This window comes from Solanum pennellii, chromosome 12, assembly GCF_001406875.1.
Source record: "Solanum pennellii chromosome 12, SPENNV200".
NCBI classification, from domain to species: Eukaryota; Viridiplantae; Streptophyta; class Magnoliopsida; order Solanales; family Solanaceae; genus Solanum; species Solanum pennellii.
The window spans coordinates 10,492,182-10,514,182 of record NC_028648.1 but is presented as its reverse complement, the minus strand read 5'-3'; positions in this window follow the sequence as shown (position 1 = coordinate 10,514,182).

The window sequence follows — 22,001 nt, the reverse complement described above, 5'->3', positions numbered from 1 at the left end:
GAATTTTGAAAGACCCCGAGCTTGATTTAGCCTTTTTAGGTGTTGTGTTAGTTTCTTCCGACTTTCACAAATGTTGGGTCATTGAGACTTCAAATTCGTGATTCGACACTTTCATTGAGTTTAGAACATCAAGTATAGTCTATTTCCACATATGATTTGTGTCTATGGTGTTCCAAATGAATGTCAAGGATACTTTCGATGCTTTGCGAGTTGGCTGGTTTTTCTAATGTTGGTGCTTTGCTTTCACGAAAGGTGTCTCACAATCTCGATGTTCGAGAAAGAGAGACCTTAGTCGCGAAAGCAAAAGCCCTCTGTTAGGCAGGCTTCGTTTAGCAAACCATGGGCCTCGATCGTGATGCTCGCAAAAACAAACTCTATTTTGCGGAAGCGAAGACCCCAACTTTTGCAGGGTTCGTTTAAAGGAACCCATGGTCGCAAAGTGGCATCAGAGAAGGGTTTTAACCTTCAAATTTTGGGGTTTAAGCTCAATTTTTATTCTTGAGCTTGGAAAATCCTTGGATAAGAATCTGAAGAGATTTCTTGTGCTAAATCTGTTGGGTAAGCTTTTATGACCCTAAAACTTTATTTTTCTTTTATTATGTGTGGATTTTAACATCAAATGTTGTGATTTTGATGGGCAAATAACAAGTTTTTTTCAAGAACTCAAGTTTTAAACTAACTTGGTGATTGTGAACTGATTTTAAGTATTTTTCAGAATGATGTTCGCTAATAAGTTCCTAAGTCCTTGAGTAACATTTTCAAGTAAAGAATTTTGGATTCCAACCTCATTTTCTGATTTCAATTTTGTTGATTGACCCATCTTTCAAAGTATATGTGTGGGTAACGTTGTTTCCAAAAAATTATTATGAATACATTATTGATATAGATTGTGTGGCCTTAGACATTGCTAGGAAGAAGAAAACTCAAGTTGACTAGTGGATTAAATTAACATAAGTGATCTCCTACACCTTATAGTCGTAGGCTCTCAGATATGCGCAAGGTCACCTATTCCATCAAATATGTTGAACTTAGGTGGATTTTTCTCCCTAACATATTGATGACCGAATGAATGCATTGTTCATCACAATCCGGACTCTCGATTCTCCTAATGACTTGTAATTTTTTATTTTCCTTCTCAGATTATGGAGTTAGTTCAAAGTTAATAAGGGTAATTTTGTAAAACTGACAACATGGTTAAAGCCCATAAAAGTTTTACTTCAATGAAAACCCTAGCAGCCACTCATGTACTATCAATTTCATAGTCGTTGGTCTGTCCGCCTATTCTTTTCATCGTCCATCCAATTCATTGTTGCAATTGAACTCTCACATGGATTTTTGCTCACTCTCCTTGCACCTCTTCCAATAAAATAAATGGTATGGATCTTCCGTCCTTCCATCTTTGATCCTTTCATTGCTTGTTGACCTTCTTTCTATGTGTCAAGCATTTAAAGATGTCAATTTTAGATCTTATATTTTATTTTTAAAGATTTCTATTTTAAGGCTTGAATCAAAAGGCTTTCACTAACAAGTCACCGATCTGGTACCATACATAGGTCAGTTATCTTTATCCATCTCTTTATCGGGTTCGTGTTTATAGAAATGGGTGTTTTATCTTCTTTTTTTTTCAAGAAAAAATAATTTTTTTACAATTCTTTCCTCTCTCTATTAGAGTTTGTAATAAAACTTTAATTGGATTCTTTTTAAAGGTACAAATGACACCTTCGACCAAAGGACAGGGTTCCAAAAGGTCTAGAAGCGAAGGAATTCCACAGTTCATGATCGTTGACACAATACCAAAGATTTATGGCGATGGTGGACAGGCATGGGGAGTCATGAGCAAAAGAGAGTAAAAGAACACTTGTGTCATCTAGTGCATCTAATGGAGATTGACCCTTGAAAGGATGTGATTGAGGCATTGATTCCTTTTTGGGATCCAAAAAATAATGTATTTCTATTTTCTGACTTTGAAATGACACCAACTTTGAAAGAAATCGCAAGCTTCATAGGGAAGAGGTCCAGTGTTCGAGGTGCTGATCTACGCAATAAAAGACCCATTATTCCAAAACATGTTGATGACAAAGAGTTCCTGGAGATCCTCAATATCAATCAAACAGATAAAGAGAGTTTGAAAAATGGGTGTGTCTCATTGGACTTTCGATACATTAGGTACGACCAAAAGGATGGATTCAAAAACTATCGAAACCAGCTAAGCAACCAAGGGGGTGAAGAGGCTTGGAAGACAAAATGGATGCTTTGCCTTCATGGTCGTGTTTTTGGGGCTCATTGTTTTCCCCAAAACGAGACATACATATGACATTCATCTAGCTGGTGTGGTGAAGGCATTGACCACAATTAAAAGTCCAACTATTATTCCTATGATCCTAGCAGATATGTTTCCTGCATTGACTAAATGCTTAAGTGGGGAAATGTACTTTGAAGGCTGTAATATTTGCTCAAAATATGGTTCTTGGAACACCTTTATCACCATGATCGTGCTCCCAGGTTTAATCCAGATTGGTGTAATTATGTTTCCTCCCATAAGGAAAGGGAAGCCAAAATTGATTTTCCAAAAGGAATCATAGCGTTCGAAGAAAAACTTTCGACGATCACGTCTGACGAAATATTGTGGAATTATTATCGGTTCCCAACTAAGGATATTATTTGCATGTCTAGTGGTGTCTCATTTCTTGTGTTGATTGGTCTAAGAGGTGTTCAACCCTATGCCCCACTTCGGGTTATTGCTCAGCTGGCTAGAATTCAAGAAATCCCATTTAATGATGATATGAGTAGGTTTGCATATGACACTCCACCAGGTTTTGCCTTTAATAGCGAAGATATTATAAAGATATGGTACGGGAGTATAATTTCTAAGTTAAGTGAAATATTTGTGGAGAGATATAAAGGAAAAGTGGTTCTTGGGTACCTATTGTGGTTTCGTGATCCAATGACTTTTGGTAACACTCCCGAAGTGTCCAGCAGGAAAAGAAAGGATCAACACATTATAAGACAGTTGAAAAAAGATTTGGAGAAGGCCAAAGCCACCATTGCATGGGAAGAAGTTCAAGTCCAAAGAGGAATAAATAACCAGTTCGAGTTGCAAGATATGGAAGAGGAATTGAAGCATGCTGAAGGGAAATTAGCCCGCTTAGAGGAGGAGTTGGATAGTAGAATTCACTTGGCACAACAGATAAATAAGGAGCAGAGTTTTGAGATCTCTCAATTGAAGAGGGACTTAGTGGCATCTGAAGAGGTCGTGCACTATCAAAAAGGAGAACTTAAGCGGCAGAAGGACAAATTCAAGAAAGAGAGATCATGTTGGATGCATCAGTTAGAAGAATATAAGAGAAAAATCAGTCATTGTGTCGATAACGAAGAGGGGCAAAGACAAATGATCATTGAGAGAGCAACACTTTGCCATCAACTTGAAGCATCAGAGGAGCGAGAGGCTATCTTGATGAACAATCTTGGTGATCATCAGGCTTGGCTAAATAACTGTCATCAAATTATGGCAAGGGCTTGGCGTCAAGTTCATCAGCTGGCAGAACAAACCTCCCATGTTATTAAAAATCATCGCCGTATGAATGATCCAGAAGTGGTTGACCAAGCATGAGCCATTGTTCCCCATCTACCAAAGGTGTTGCTGAATCTGTATGAGACCTTGAGAGGAAAAAAAAGTCCCAGGAAAGTGATGAAGAGTTAAGAAAGTTTAGTTTTTTTGTTTATTTATTTATTTCATTTTGTTCTGTTTAAAGACTCAGTGTTTCAGTTGAATGTTTGGTGTTCAAAGGTATGATGTTGATTAGGGTTGTGTTTAAATCCATTGGTTTTGTTGTTTTGCTTGATGTTTTTTGTGAATGAATGAAAGGATTTTCTTTTGCTATACCAAATTAATTTTGTTGAGTTGTCTAAATTCTTGAACTACGTAATGATCTGATTCAGGCGGCGACATAATACGTAGGCAACCTCCAAAGGGTCCGATCAAAACTTTTTTTTTTTTAAAAAAGAAGCTAATGACCGAAGCAAAGCTGGGATGAGATAGTGACCTTCTGAACTCATGTTACTATGTGATTAACAAATGTGTGATTGATGTGTAAAATTGTCTAACCCCTAACAAGTTTGTTCATTTCAACTTTAGCTAGCTTTCGGTGATTGATTTTGGGTAAAACTGGCAGAACACCCATACTTTACCAGGTCTAAGGTAAGAGCATCAATGACAACCAATATTGAAACTTTGGTGAACCCTGTGGATACTTCAATTGATTCAACAACAAGACACTACAACAAATTCGATTATCAAGGACAAATTATTTCGTAATTTATAAATTATATTTCGTCACTAAATAATTTGTGAGACAAAAATTAATTCGTCACTAAATGTGTGTCTCTAAAAGTATACAAAGACGATTTAGTGCTTCGCCACTAAAATTATTATTTTAACTACAAAAAGAAAAATCGTCCCTAAATGCTTAAACATTGGTGACAAATTTATTTGTCGTAAAAATACTTTTTTTTTGTTAATAGTATGCTTTGTCACGTAATATGATATTACTACCGACAAAATTATATCGTCGCTAATTAGTATACTTTTACTAGTGATTAAATCAATTGTCTCTAAAGTTTGTTTCGTAGTTGAACAAAATCAAATTTCGTCACTAATGATAATATTTTATATACGAAAAATTATTTTGTTCTTAACTAGGGATAAATTTATCATCATAAATATGGTTAATTTTCCTACGATATACATGTATCCACGTATCTCACATCTCTATTTTTTTAATCCTTGGCCAAGAGCTCATAAATTATGCTTTCTTGGGGAATTGAACTCACAACCTCGAGTTTGGAAATGAAGAGTGCTTACCATAAGATCAACCCTCTCTTGTCTCTCATTTTTATTTTATTTTTTTACTTCATTCACTTCTTTTAAAATTTTATAGAAATAATATATTATATGATTATTTATACTCATACACAAATGCATAAAATTTACTACCCACAATTCATTCAAATGTAGATTATATTTTAATTAAACTGTATATTTTTAAAATATCTTTAAATACATGAAGTACAATTCTATCATTTTACATACTTCTTTTTAAAAAATTTAAAATTATTCAGTACAATTATAAATTTTTTTAAAATTAAACTTTTGATTTTATTTAAAAAATTGAATAATCGGTTCAATTTGATTAGTAAATCAATTGTTTTGAAAAAATATCGAAATCCATAACTATAAAACTTCATCATAATATAATTGAAATCTTAGTTGGTTCATTTCTTTTATTTTACTTCAATTTTCACACTGATGAAAAAAGTTAATAGAAATTCATGAAATATTTCTTAACTTTGAGAAGTCTTAAGTTTGTAAGTCGATGTTATCTTTGTATAGTTGATTTACGTATGTATGTGGAATTACTATTATCGATGTACATATTTATAGTCAAAAGCAAATAGATCGACTTAATCTATGCAGTTTCTAAAACACAAATCAATAGACACACACAAAAAAAACACAAAGATATTAATTTTTTTTATTCGTCTTTATCAAAGAAAGTGTATATAAAAAACAAAAGCGCGAAACAAACAAATGTTAGCGATCTAGTGGTAGAACCGTACCCCACTCACAATACTTATAACATGAATTGTACTTTTCCAATGATGCGTTTATAATTGCATAATTTAAGAAAATTGATGTATTGAACTTTTTCAATTTTACAAAATCGTCTGAATTCGTTGGTTTTAATATTTTTCCTCGACAATCAACGAATGGACTCTGTCTATTTCCTATGAAGCACTTGTATTATATCTTTTGTAAGTTGTCACTTGTAATTACTCTCCCCGTCCACTTTTATTTGTCATGTTACGCTTTTCGAAAGTCAATTTGACTAACTTTCAAAGTTAAACTAGACAACATTAATTTAATATTTTAAACAAAAAAGTTAGATATTGAAAAAGTATGTGAAAAGTACTTATAAATTGCAATTTTTTGCATATCAATATGATGAAAAAATACATCTTATAATGTTAGTTAAATTTATCATAGTTTGACTCTAAAAATAGAAATAATGACAAACAATGATGGACAGAGGAAGTATAAACAATTGTAGCAAAAAAAATTGTATTTAACTATGAATTTTTTCGTAGCAAATAGTTGAATTATTCACTACAAATTTTAAGTCGTCGATATTAACATCTTACATATTTTGTGACAATTTTTTTTGTTGTCACTAAATCACAGATTGATTAGAGGCAATAAAATCTTTGTCATCAATTATTTATATTATTAGTGACAAAAATAAATGTCATAGTTAAATCTATATTTTAATAGTTAAAACTTATAATATTTAACTACGAGCTCTAATTTGTCGATATTGTAACAACATATTTTTTTAAAATAATTTCTTTTGTGTAAAAAAATTAACAAATTTTAAGACAAAATATAATTTGTCATGAATTATACACGTTACTAGTGACGAAATAATGTGTCACCAATAACTTTAAATTCGTGATTAACACTACATAGCAAATGTCACCAATTAATTTTTTGGTGGGGAACATTACTAGACAAAACTTTACTGTGAATTTTAACGTTTCGTCACTAAAAGTATGTGTCTCATATATTTAAGTACGAAAAGTAAATTTTGTCACTAAAAGCATATAATTAGTGATGAATTTGATGTCAGAGCTAATAAGTTCTTAGCTATATATCATATTTGTTGTAGTCAGAGAGTCAGCCACTGTTGAAGAAAATCAAACATTGAGACATGTTATGGCACAAATGTGGCAAGTTTGGGCCAATTGCCAACAACCACCAACGTCTATTCCGGGTTATCCTGAGATCACTAGTATCCGATCTTCATCTTCTCAGGTCTTAGTATCAAAAACTTTTTTCCCTCCAGGGTATGGTCCATTTGATAATTGTATGGTCAAGCCATCAATAACACGTCCTCAATCCATGTCATTTAGAAATAATTCCACCGTCACGACAGCTACACCACTCTATACTCTCCCACAACCAATTGTGACGTAGAGAGCAACTCAAGAGGGACAGTTCACCACTCATCTAGAGCAGTACTATACTCATGGTATGGCATTTGGAGGTCCTAACTGTGTACAATTTCGCCTCCCCTATTGATGTTGAGAGGCCCAATCAAATATCAGAGAAAGAAAAAATGTTGAAAAAAATAAAAAACATCGAGCAACACATGAAGAACATGCAAGTGTTAGGAAGACACAAAAGTGTCACGTTAAAAGACTTTTGTATGTTCCCAAATGTCCACCTCCCACTTGGGTTCAAAACCCCTAAGTTTGATAAGTATGATGGACATGATGATCACATAGCCCACCTTAAGAGATACTACAATCAACTTCAGGGTGCAAGGGGTAAAGAGGAATTGCTCATGAATTATTTTGGGGAGAGTCTGACTGTTGTTGCCTCAAAATGGTTTATAGACCAAAAGATCTCCCACTGACACATATGGGATGATATGACTTAAGATTTTGTTAGACAATTTCAGTACAATGTCGACATTATGCTGATCGCAATACACTCTCCAATATAAGAAAGAAGACAATTGAAAGCTTCAAAGAATATGCTATCAAATGGAAGGAACAAGCAGCCTGGGTTAAGACACCATTAGATGAGCAAGATTTTGTTGATATCTTCATAGAAACTCAAGATTCTGATTACTTCAACCACCTGAGAGTCATAATGGGTATACCGTTCCACACAACAATCAAAATTGGATAAATGGTCGAAAGTGGTCCCAAAACAGGAAGGATTGTGAGCCAGGCAACAATCAAAGCTACCATATAGGCCATTCATGGTAGTTCAGGATGTTTTGGAAATCGCAAAAGAAAAGATAAAGTTTGTTCACTGGCATCAGGGTCGAGGGCAGCTTAGAGGAATTCTAATTGTCCTTATCCACCAGTTCAGGGACAACCTATCTATCCTCCCAATCGCCCACATTTTTGGGCCTAATCTCAAGGAAACCTTTGCCCACAACAACCACCCTATCAGGTCCCTTACAACCCTCCTCCTATGCAAAATTATACTTAAGACCAGGCACAAAAAAGGAAATTCACTCTATTAGGAGACTCGTACTTCGGCTTGTTTCAAAAGTTAAGAAACATAGTAGTGATTGAGTATATACCACCACATCGTCTAAATCCAAATGCTCCAGGTTTCTAGGCAAATGAAAGATGTGAGTATAATTGGGCCCCAGGTCACAACAATGATAATTGTTGGACTTTGAAGGGGGCGATAGAGAAGCTAATCCATCATGGAGTTGTCGTTGTGACAAATGATCAAAACACCTCCAACGTGACCAATAACCCACTTCCGGCTCAAAATAACTTAGTGAGTATATTTTATGATGATCAAGAGTACAAAATCCTTGGTAAAATGGGGAAGTTTTTTTAGGAAGATTGGAGAAGAAGACAAGTCAATAAAGAGTTTGAAACCAGTTGCATCTATGAGTGTGGAGGGTGTCAATATTGATAAGTTTTGTGTGTACCGGAGGTTTCAAAGGGGATTGAATTTTGAGTGGGTATGCCTAAGTTGTATGTATCAAAAGGCTTTTCATTATCACAACCGGACCAAAGTTTCTTGACCAAGTTGAAAGAGGTTATCTTTGTTAAGCCTATCCCACAACTTCCTGTAAGTGATTCAAAAGTTGTCCCTTGGAACTATAACAAGACCGGGGTGGATTATCGAGGAAATAAGATTGTTGAAGAGGTTGATGAGCAGAAGGGTTGACACGCTCCAGAAGACGTTATTCTCCAGAAGAATTAAGAAAAGGAAAGATGACTAAAAATATCCAAGTACCACAGCAGAAAGTAGTGACTGAGTTGAATAAGGTTTTGAATTAAGCACATCTTTAAGTCAAACACCATCACTTTCACTAATAATGAGTTGACCAAGGAGGGAGTTGGACACAACATAGCTTTGCTTCTTACAGTGAAATATGAAGGGTACTATCTAAAGACGGCCTGATAGATGGGGGATGAGGGGTAGACATATGTCCTTTTTCTACGCTGCAAAGCTTGAAAGCTAACCTTGACAGAATTCGTCCCAGTAATGTATTTTTGCGAGCATATGACGGTTCAAGGAGGGATACTATTGGTGAAATCAAATTAAAAATGAAAATTGGACCAATGAACTTTATGATTGTATTCCAAGTAATTGATATGGACACATCTTACAATTTTCTACTGGAAAGGCCATGAATCCACATGGCTCGGGCAGTCCCATCAACTCTGCATCAAGTTTTTAAGTTTCAATACAATCATCAGGAAATCATTGTTCACTAGTAAGATAATTCACCTATTTACAGAGATCCATCTATCTCATACATTGATACAAAAAAAGTATGTGATTTCGTTGTTTACCAGTCTTTTGAGGCTGTATCAATCGATCACTTTAAAGAAAGAGACCCCATAATCCAACCATGTCTCTCTTCTCCCACTTCAAATTTAGTAGCGACAATGCTTAAATATGGTTATTACTCTCTTAGGAAACAAAGGAACCTACGACCTCGAATACAAATAAAGGAAGAGAAATGGAGATAAGGCTAAGAACCACAAAAGGACTGATTGGGCGCTAGCGCAATCGATTCCTCATGTTTCTGATTTTTTTTATAAAGCCTTAGGGTTAAAGAAATGAAAGTTTCATTTACTCTTTAAGATATTGAAGAAGTTATTGAGGATCTCAGTCAGTTGTTTTGAGAAGTAAACATGGTCCAAGTTGGTAAAGGTGCAAGTCATTTCGATATGCAGCTCATAGGCTTAGGTGTTGAGCTAAGTAATTGGGAAGCCACTTCTTTCCCGATAATGAAGAAGTCGTGGTAGTTTGTTTGCTACTCTTTTGTATTTTGTTGTTGTCAGGGTTGTGATCTGAATGTTTTAAAGTATTTTGTATTAGTGTCAACCCTTTTGTCCCTTTTCAATTTCAATTTCAATGAAATTCTAGTTTCATAGTATTTTTTTTCTTTTTCCCTTCCCTAGTTCTTATTCACTATTTTCAGTTCTGTAAATGTCGGCTTTGATAACATATCATGCATGCGGAATTCATTTCTAGATTTCAAAGAGTTGTTTATTCTTGAATCACCAAGTCAAGAGATTGAATATGATGAAAAAGAGACTTTTAGGGAAATTAATAGGGAATTGGAATAGTTTGAGCACAAACCTAAGCCAAATCTTAGTGAAACTGAGACAATCAATTTGGGAAGTATTGAGGAAGTTAAGGAAATAAAATAAGTCTTTATATCAATCAAGAAATTAGAGAGGCCGTAATACAAATTTTGTTTGAATATAAAGATGTGTTTGCTTGGTTTTATGATGACATGCCAGGTTTGAGTGTTGATTTAGTGGTTCATAAGTTGCTCACTTTTCCTAATTTTTCACCCGTCCAAATGAAAAAAAGGAAATTCAAACGGGATGTGAGTGAAAAAATCAAGGAAGAAATCGAACAACTAAATGCAAATGTGATCCAAGCAATTCGTTACACTACTTGGTTGGAAAATGTTGTTTCTGTGCCAAAAAAAAAGATGGAAATACAAGAGTTTGTGTTGACTACCGGGATTTGAACAAGGTTAGTCCAAAGGACAACTTTCCCTAGTCAAATATCCACATGCTAGTTGATAATTGTGAAAACCACAAGATTCAATCTTTTGTAGACTGTTATGCGGGGTATCATTAAATCTTGATAGATGAAGAGGATAATGGAAAAATTGCTTTCATCACTCCATGGGGGACTTATTGCTACAGGGTCATGTCATTTGGTCTTTATAATGTTGGGGCAACTTAAATGAGGGGAATAACTGACATTTCCACGGCGTAATCACTAAGTCTAAAACACAAGCTAATCATGTGCAAAACCTGAGTTCTTGGGTAGAGTGTGAAGATATGATCTCAAGCTTAATCGAGTAAAATGTGCATTTGGAGTTACATCTGGAAAACTTTTGGGTTTTGTTGCCAATAGAAGCGGAATTGAATTGGATATTTCCAAAATAAAAACCATATGGGATTTCCCACCCCCGAGAAATAAGACAAAAGTCATAAGTTCACTTGGGAAGTTGAACTACATCAGCAGGTTTATTGCTCAACTCACAACCACTTGTGAGCCTATTTTCAAACTTTTGAAGAAAGATGCTGCTGTTAGATGGACAGAAGTTTGTCACAAGCTTTTGAAAAAAAACAAGGAGTATTTGTCCAAACCTCCCGTACTGGTCCCTCCTGAACCTAATAAGCCTCTCTTTATATATCTTTCAGTGACATATAATTTCTTTGGGTGCATTCTCGGTCAAAACGATTCCATAAGCATGAAATAGCAAGATATATACTACTTGAGCAAGAAATTCACTAGTTATGAGGTCAAGTACACCTTCTTGGAAAGGACATGTTGCGCCCTGACTTGGGTAGCTCAAAAGTTCATACATTACAACTTGTCCTACACAACTTAGCTTATATGTAGGATTGATCCTTTGAAGTACATCTTTCATAAGCCAATACCAACTGACAGACTCGCGAAATGGCAAATTTTGCTCACTAAATTTTACATTATATATGTTAATCGAACCTGCAATGAAAGCCCAAGCTTTGTCAGACCACTTAGCAGAGAACCTAGTCGATGTTGACTACAAACCATTGGATACATATTTTCCAAATGAAGAGATTAACTCAAATGAGGAAGTAGGTTGAGATGGAAATTAGGCCTGACAATTATATTTTGATGGAGCAATCAACGCAAAAGGTATATGGATTGGGGAAATTCTAGTATTGCCTACAGGGCAACATTACCCTACAACAGCTCAACTTTGTTACTTTTGTACAAATAACACGATTGAGTACGAAGCTTGCATCATGGGTCTAAACATTTCAATAGATTTGGGTGTGCAAGAATTCATTATGTTGGGAGATTCTGATTTGCTTATTCGACAAGCTCAAGGCGAATGGAAAACTCGAGACCTCAAGCTTCTTCCATACATACAATCTGTGGAAGATCTTAGAAAAAGGTTCAAGACCATTGAGCTTAGCTACATCCCTAGGTTTCATAATGAATTGGCCGATGCCTTGGCTACTTTGGCGTCAATGCTTCCAATCCTGGAAACACTTACATCACTCCATTGGAGATTCAAGTTCGGGACCAACATGGTTATTGTAATATAGTGGAAATTTTTCAAGACAGGGTGATTCCCTGAACATTCCAATGGAAGACAAAAAAGAACTATTAGACTTCTAGCTAATGGTTTCCTTTTGAGCGGGAAAGTTTTATATAGACAAACTCCGAATCTGAACTTGTTGAGATGTGTGGGTGCAGAAGAAGTTAAGATGATCACGAATAAAGTAAATGTTGGGGTATGTGGACTACACATGAATGAATATGTCTTTGCCAAAAATATACTCTGGGCGGGGTATTATTGGGTTACCATAGAACGGGATTGCTTTCACTTTGTGAAAAAATGTCATCAATGTCAAATTCATGGTGATTTCATTCATTCACCTCATTCAGAGTTGCACCCTATGGCCGCTCCTTGGCCCTTTGATGCATGGGGAATGGATGTCAACGGACCAATTGAGTCAAAAGCCTCTAATGGACATCGATTCATTTTGGTCGCAATTGATTACTTTACCAAATGGGTGGAGGCGATCCCTTTCAAAAAAGTCAATAAGAATGTAGTCGTGGATTTTGTCCATTCGAAAATCATTTGTCGATTTCGTATCCTAAGAGCTATCATCACAGATAATGCTGCAAACCTTAATAACATTCTGATGAAGGAGGTACATGAGTAATTCAAAATTATACACCACAATTCTACTCCATACCGATCAAAAGCTAACGAATCTGTGGAGGCCGCCAACAAAAATATAAAAAAAAATCTTACAAGGATGGTTCAAGGCACCAGACCATGGCATGAGAAGCTACCATTTGAACTTTTAGGATATCGCACAACAGTTCAAACCTCGATTAGTGCAATTCCTTATTTGCTGGTGTATGGTACTGAGGTTGTGATTCCAATGTAAGTCAAAATTCTATCTCTTCGAATTGAGGCTGAAATTGAAGATACATAATGGGTTAAAACTCGTCTAGAGAAGCTAGCATTAATAGATGAGAAACGATTGACGGTCGTCTATTTTGGTCAGCTTTATCATCAAAGGATAACCCATGTATACAACAAAAACTTGCACCTAAGACACTTTGAAATAGGTCAACTGGTCTTAAAGTGCATTCTCCCGCACCAAGAAGAAGCCAAGGGAAAGTTTGCCCCAAATTGGCAAGGTCCATATCTTATTAAGGTTGTATTATCCAAAGGATCCGTTCACCTAACTGATGTGGAGGGAAAAATCACAAGCATAATTGTTAATACGGATGCAATCAAAAGATACTACATTTAATGTGTTCTAAGGTACTGCGACAAGTTTAGGGTTGGAAGAACAAAGGAACCTCTTCCAGAAAAAATCCTTTCTTTGAAAATTTGAACTACGTTTGACTTGATTCCTAAAGGATACGTAGGTAACCCTTTGGGGTTCAGTCACACCAGAAAAAAAGTCAGTCTTCTAGTATTTATAGAAAATTAGGGCATTTTTTTATTTTGTTTTTGATAGAATAGTGTTAGATTGTAATTTTGTTTATGATTTTATTCTAGAAACAAACATTTTGATCAACTCTCATAATGATAGATTCAATGTGTCTTGCGCACACTATTGATCATCAAAGGAAACATTGTTGGGAAAAAACTTATGATTGAAAACCCTTGGGGGCACCATAAGTTAAAAAAGATTGAAATGAGAGAGTCTTATCGATAAAAACCTTCATAGGCACCATAAGACAACAAAATAGAAGATCTTATCGATGAAAAACCTGCGGGCACCTTAAGATCAAGGGATAGAACATCATTGGAAGAAATATTCAAAGATGACCATTTCTCGGCACCTCGGCATAAAGGACACATAGATGAATTGACGATGACTCAGATTTTGAGAACTGAAGAACTCAAACGCATCCGAGGTCAAGTCCAAAGTGCAATTCATAGTTCAATCGAAGTCAACATATGCCTCCAGATAAGTTCTCTTTCTCATTTTTGTTTTAAAAAGGAATGTCCTTCCTTAAGTTCATAGTCCTTCTTGATCCAATCTTCCACACTCTTAGGTCTGGTATTTTTCTAGTATTTTCGGCATAATCCTTTGATGAAATAAGGTAAAACATTGCAAAGCTTACTACAGTTTTCCAAAAGGTAAAGCTGAGTATCTGAGTTGACATGCCATCGAATAAGGACTAAAAATGCCTCATATCTTCACTGAAAACTCGTGAAGAAACCCGATATAGTCTCTTAGGTCATGAAAAAAAATTCAAAAGAAGAATGAATTCTTTGGGAAAATAGTCGCACCACGATATTTGGTAGTACCAAAGATCAAGGCCTCTAAATGTTAAAAAAGAAAGCTTTAAAGGTTGTTCGACCAAGAATTTTGAGTAGAGGAGGAGAAATTGGCCAGGAGTATGGTCAAGTCATCAGAGCATAAGGGCCACAAACCAACCACCACTTTAAACTAATAATTTTCTTTTCCTTTTTATTTTGCTCAACACAAGAACAAATGAAAATGCAAGATTACAAGTCAAAAATGAAACTTCACAAAAATGAAGTTCTCCAAAGTCTCCACATGTTTGTTATTTCATCTCATGTTATTCACATTCTTGCCTCTCAATTCGAGAGCTTCGGAAAATACGCACCAGTGTAAATTCTATGAAATACGCACCATCATTTGTTCATGTGTAATACACACAAGTTTGAATTTCGTGCAATACACACGAATCTGAATTCAAGTGCAATACTCACAAGTCCTTATTCATATGTAATACACATCAATACTCTATTCATGGGAAATACGCACCAAGCGCATATCCTGGGCAATATGCACCACCATTCACGAGTTAAACACACCATATTCACATTTGGCTGATACACCCAATCTTATGACAATCCACAAAGACAATACGTCTTAAATGAAACTCTCAGGGTAATACACTCATTCCTCTTTTTCGTTCTAGGGATATACGTCTTAGTTCAAGATTCTCATATTTTCTTGTTACCTAAAAGAAACACATCCTTTTGGATTTTTCATTTTGTGATCTTGAGTTTTGAGTTTCAGCCGCCAACTCAAGTTAAAACATGCACCTGAGAATGATCAAAAAGTCGCCAAGAGAGCATGAAGATAAATCTCAGTGATAACGCACAGATCAAGTCGAAGATCAAGATGAGACCCTAAGAAAAAACATCAAGTAGGGATCTTGTAGTTTCTATAATGTAAAGAGACATATGTCACGCCCCGCCAATTCTCAGTAAGATTTTGCATCCGGATAGTGGGGAAAAAGTCTAGTGTTTTGGAGAGGTTTATTGAAGCTCTAGAAGCCTCTATATCTTTCAACAAGGCTATGGATAGTTCTAGAAGAAGAACTAGATATACTCTAGGAAAGCCTTAGAATTTCCTAGAAAGTGTAGAGATGTCTAGATAAGGGAACAAAGTGTAAATAAGTAGGGACTTGTAAAGTAATTTTTATTTACACTTTATCCCCCTAGGAAGTAGCGTAAATAGAGGGACTCTCATTTGTAAATCATCCAACAAAGTGTAAACAATATTCCAACAATATAAAGCCTTCTTCCAAAATTCTCTAAGTCTTTCCTTTCATTCTCTTAGCGATCTTAGCATAAAGGGATTATTTGATCTAACAAGACATTGAAAGATTTGTGAGTAAGTTTTTAAGTGTTGCACGGAGCTTTAGTAAGAATCTAAGTCTGTGACAATGTGGTATCAGAGCAAAGGTTTGTACTGAGGGAATTGCTAATGAAGGAGACGTAAATGCCGCAGAACCACCAATGTCTGGTTGGATGGTGCGGAGGAGTGGATAGCAAGGGCTGAAACGGCGAGGCAGGCCGTGGAGATATTAGGTCGGCGTTTGAACGTGGCTAATGGAAAGTTCAAAACCCTTGAAAACTTCACCCTCGAGGACCGAAAACATCCGTAAGGAGTTGGAGGGACGCCAGCGTGCTGAGTTTGAGATGAAAGAGGTTATCACTTCCTTGGAGTGTCGGCTCATGGAGGTATTGAGCACGATTGAGACCATGAATGCCAAGATAAAAACACTTAAGGAAGGCGTGGAATTTTGAGGATCATTGTCTCTTGACCAAGATAGGGAGTTCAAGGCTGAGGATCTAAAGACACCTCTGTTCAAAGGCGCCCGTGACGCGTAAGAGGTGGAGAATTTCCTGTGGCACTTGGAGAATTACTTCAAGTGTAATCGAGTGAAGAACGATGAAAATAAGATCAACACCATTGTGTTGTATCTTTTAGAGATGGTCATGTTATGGTAGAAGTGTAAAGAATCGGAAATATGGAAGGTGCTTTGCACCATCAACACTTGGGAGCAATTCCAAGCGGAGTTCAAAAAGGCGTTCTTCCCTAACAACGTCATTTATGAGGCGAAGTGCAAGTTTAGGGCGCTGAAGGAAACAGGTAGCATACACTTCACCACCATCACACTTAAGATTCCCAACCTCACATATCAAGATATGTGGTTCCATTCATGGATGGATAGCAGCGTTGGGCAAGGACAGAGTTGAAACGCCGACATGTCAGTACTATTGATGAAGCCATCACGCAAGCTGAAGCTTTGATAGACTTTAGGAACGAGAAGGTCGACCGATCCATAGGAGAGAAGATGAGAGGTAGTCATGACCATGGTGGATGAGATTATGGTAAAGGTGCAAAGGTCACATCCTAAGAATAATGATACCTCTAAGACCGATGGCAAGAAGTCTGGACGTCATGGCTACATAAAGAGAAAGATAGAGGTTGCCAAAGAGATGGTTGCTATATATGTGGTAGGCCACATGTCTATGCAAGGTGCCCTGAACTGAATATCATTGGTGCTATCTATCTTACGAGACAAGAAAGAGAAGGATGCACTGGAGCAAGAACAAGGCGCGTAGATGACGCAGTTGGGCTTTGTAGAAGTATGCGGAGCCATCATGAAAAAGGCAGGGAAACCAAAAGAGTATGACACGCAGTATGTTGACATCACGATTAATGGAAGAATCCCTCGTGCTATGGTTGACACGGGTGTAAACGCTAATATCATGACCAAGACGGCAACGAAAAAGTTGAAGCTGAGTTACAGTTTAAGAAATTCCCAACTCAGGACGGTCAATGTAGCACCGACTCCAGTGTCTGGAGTCATGCAAGGAGTAAGCATCACACTAGGCGAGTGACAAGGTAAAACAACCTTCTCTATCGCTCATCTATATCTTTTTGATATAATTCTTGGGCAAGATTTCTTCCAGTAGTGCCACGCGGTGATCAATCCTTGTCTCCAACAACTCTTGGTCATGGAGCAAGGAGGATCATGCATGGTTCCCCTGGTTAAGGCACCGAAGGCAGAAGGACAGGTCCAACTAACGGCTATGCAGCTCAAGAAAATTTCTAAAAAGGAGAAGTCGACATTCATGGCCGCCATTGCAAGTTCAAAAGAAGACAATGGTGCTAGAAGTCCTTGCCACAGTGCACGAAGAAGGCTTCAAAAGTGAACAATGTCGTGATGCCAAAGAAGTCACTGAGGCGCTTGGCTCCTAGGAAGGAGGTATATCATGAGGCCAAGTTAAAAGATATAAACAAGCAATTGAAGGAGTTGCACGAGGGCATTGATTGAGTTAATGGACTATTAGTCATGCATACGAGAAGGAAAAACTCGATCACCGATGTAGTGACGATGCGACACGGTTGTCGCATCAATAGGTGGGGGAGAGTGTCACGTCCCGCCAATTATCAATAAGATTTTGCATTCGGATATGGGCGGTAAAGTTTAGATTTTTCGAGAGATTTATAGAAAGCTCTAGAAGCCCCTAGATCTTTCAAGAAGGCTTTGGAGAGTTTTAGAAAAAGAACTAGATATTTTCTAGGATAGCCTTAGAATTTCCTAGAAAGTGTTGAGATTTTTAGAGAAGGGACCAAAGTGTAAATAAGTAGTGACTTGAACAGTAATTTTTATTTGCACTTTAGCCCCTATAAAGTAGTATAAATAGAGGGACTCTCATTTGTAAATTATTCAACAAAGTGTAAGCAATCTTCCAAGCAATATAAAGCCTTTTTCCAAAATCTCTAAATCTTTCCTTCCATTCTCTTAGCGATCTTAGCATAAATGACTTACTTGAGCTTACAAGACCGTGAAAGATTCATGAGTAAGTTGTCAAGTACCACACGGAGCTTTAGTAAGACTATAAGTCCATGACGCATAGTTATCCAACTCTTTTCTTTGTAACTATAGGCAGTAGATGATGACAAGATATATGAAACATTCTATTGACAACCTTTTCTAATAGTTTCGGCTATCAAAGTTTTTCGAATTATACTGACCTAATTTCCTTTTAATAAAGTATATATAGGCAACCTCTGAAGCAAGGTTCGATCATCTTTTTTAAAATGGCTTCGTAGGAGTTTGAAACAGTCAAATATTAGCCACTTCGTTTACTTTCTTTGCTTGAAATCTCTTCATGTTTCCAAGAAAAAAGGGGCATGATGTGAACACTTAATTTTTGAAATGTTTATTTTATCCCTATAATATGTAATAATGTTTTTTTAATATATATATATATATATATATATATATATATATATATATATATATACACACACACACACACTTTATTGTGTTTTTTGGGTGTTTGGCTTTGTTTGTATTATTATTATTGACCCAAATGACCCAAATTTGTTTAAATTGGGCTGATTTAGATTAATTTATGATGGCCCAAATAATTTTGACCAGATCCAATAGCATATTAACCATTCATGATATTATGATCCAATTAATTTTCTTTTTCCCTTTGCTCCCACTGCCGCCGGGCGGCCACCGCCGCGGCCACCACTTTTTTGGCCAGAAAATTTTCAAAAGTTTACCATCTCTTCCTTTCACCCTCCTCTACACAAATCCACAAATGCTCATCTATATCTAGATCCAAACTCCGTAGATCTAAGAAAAAATAAATACGAATCTTCAGTTTTTTTCTTAGATTTACGAAGTTTCAGTCATCCTCATCCCAAACCTTTTACATAAATGTGTAGAGCTTTTTAAGAGCTGTCATTTCATATAAATTTTAGGTCCAAAATCCGTCAAAAAATTTTGTAGCGAAGTTTCCCAACAACCTTCAAGTGTACCGGTGAATTTGACTCACCCTCAGCTCTAGAAAATCTAAGCATATCAGGTTCAAGGATGAGCTATTCATTTGAGTTTGGATTGGATTCTCTCGGTCATTACCTGATGTGAAATTACTTTATTTTATTTACTTTGGTGTCTGTGATACTCTTAGACTTAGTAATTGGAGATTAGATGTCCTTGTTGTGATGACTTTCAAATTTTGGAAAACGATATTTAATCAGATTTTGAGCTTCTGCATTATTCTTGTATAATATAATTTAAGGTTGAATTTGTTAGTTCGCCCACATAGGTAGTTAAGTGTGTATGTCACTCAAGACTCATTTTAGATCGTGACAAACTTGGTAACAGAGTGTTAGGTTCGGTGATCTCATCACACAAGGACAAGTCTAGTAAAGTCTTGCCAGAACGGTAAAGGGACGCATTTACTTTTCTTCGAGAGGTTATAGGACTTTAGGAAAACTCACTTCTTTCTTTCTTTCGTGCTACTACTTGAATCCAATTGGTAACTAGGTGATACAAATTGATATCTGAACTTCTCACTTTATTTCACATATGGTTAGTACTAGAGTATTAGAAGTTGAAATAGCAATATTAGAAAGAAAAGAAATGGTCCTTGAAAATAGATATATTTTTCCCGATTGACTACAAGGTGTTGGGAATTAAACACACAACACACACAAATAATCTAGAGAAAAGAGAAACGGAACACAAACGGGACACACAAGAATTTAACGTGGTTCGGTTTCCCTACTCCACGACTGTAACAGGAGGATTTTTATTTCACTTGTGCTACTATTTTGAATTACAAATACAAGGATCATATTTATAGGAAAACCAAATAGTTAACCTAGGGTTTCAGTAATGGGTCGGGCCGGCTCACAAGCCTCCACAAAGCCCAACACAAGGCTTGTAATGACTAGTGATCAACATGATTTATTATTATTTTTTATTAAGTTCATAAAGTTGAAACCTTCATTCTTCTTGGGTATTTATTATGAAGATGTTTATGACTTCATTGTTGAATTGTTTAGAGTTGCTTCATAAAATGAATATAGTGGAGAAACTTAGTGTTGAGTTTGTGACATACTGGTTTCGAGGATACGCAAAATGTGGTGATAGTCTCATGTTGAGTGTATATAGTAAAGGCACTACCTTTTACTTAAGGCAACATTTTTATAGATTATTTATGAAGAATTATATACCCTAGACTTTGAGGAATAGGAGGAGAAATGAGCTATTAAATAACAAGAGGTATATGTTGCACCAATTGAGATTAAAATCTCTACTACGAGGTCATAGATTCAGTGTATATAAAAAATGATCATGATATGACTACTACAATAATAGTGATGTTTACTTGGTTAAAGCTATGATATGTGTTATTTTTGTCATTGACCTGATCTAAGAATGAATTTAATAATATTATGGATCGATTCAAAGGATAGAAATATGTCGGCTGTTAATGTACGATCTTCTTGATAGGTAAGATGTGTTGTAGTGAGACATATAACGAACTTTTAAGGTGTGGTAGTAGTGTTATATGGAAATGAATACGTCAATTGTCAAGTGTGAATACTAACTGTTTAAGGAGTTATTATGGTATGATGTGTTTAGATAATGAGATTTAGTGTTACTTTTACATTTCAAAAAGGCTTAAGTCATATGCGGCCCCTTAAAGTTGTCCGTATATTTCACTTAGACACCTCAATTTAGCCTCATACCTATTGAACATTTGAACCTTAACAAATTTATACCAATTTCACACAAAATGATAGTCAAATAAAAGAGAAATATGCGTGCATTTCAAACGCTCAAACATAATAAATGGACCAAAGAAGTGATGACACATGGCAATTGGATTAACTTTTAAAACTTTTTTATTTAAATAATCAAAAAGCAATTTAAAAAAACAAAAATTTAATTAATCCACCCCACCCCCACCCCACCCCACCGGCCACCCACCATTCTTCTTCTTCTCGTCGACCTGAACTGCAACCTCCATGCTTCTTCTTCTTCGTTCCCTTTTCACTGGCCCCGGCGTCTCAACGCCAGTCAACAATAGCCAGCCTTTTCTTCTTCTTCATTGAATTTTATCCATATTTCACCATTATTGTCAATCTAAGCTAATTCCTCATTTACCTTTCATTCTGATTGCATCAAAACCTTCTATTCGTTATCTTTTATCTTCTTTTCACTAATAATTATTTATAACAAATTACAAGAAAAAATAATTTTGTACAGAAAAGATAATCAATTGCTTCATCGGAATATTATTTTTATCGAAACAATGAAACTTTGCCAAAATATTTGAGACTTTAATTAGATTTACATAGAAAAAGAAAAGAAAAAGAAAAAACACAAGAAGAATTTGAGGGGATCGGAGAAAAGATGGACGGATGGTTGTGAGTATGGAAAGAGATGAGAGGAGTTGCAGAAAGGTTTTTGGGAAGAAGATCAATTTTTTTATTTTAAATTAATTATTTTTATGCACTATTTATTAATTAGGTTTATTAATTGCAAAGAAAAAGAAAAAAAAGATCATTTCCAATGGTTTCACGCGCTTGGGGACTGTGAAATACACATTTTTTGCCACGTAAGCCATTTGTGTCCAATAGGAACTGTTTTTGAACACATAAGGTGTTCAATAGGTATGAGACTAAATTGAGGTGTCTAAGTGAAATATACGGACAACTTTAAGGGGCCGCATATGACTTAAGCCTTTCAAAAAAACAACTTATTTATTACTACGTGCTCTTGGATTGGGCATTGTTTTAAGGAAGTTTTTAGTTGTGGATCT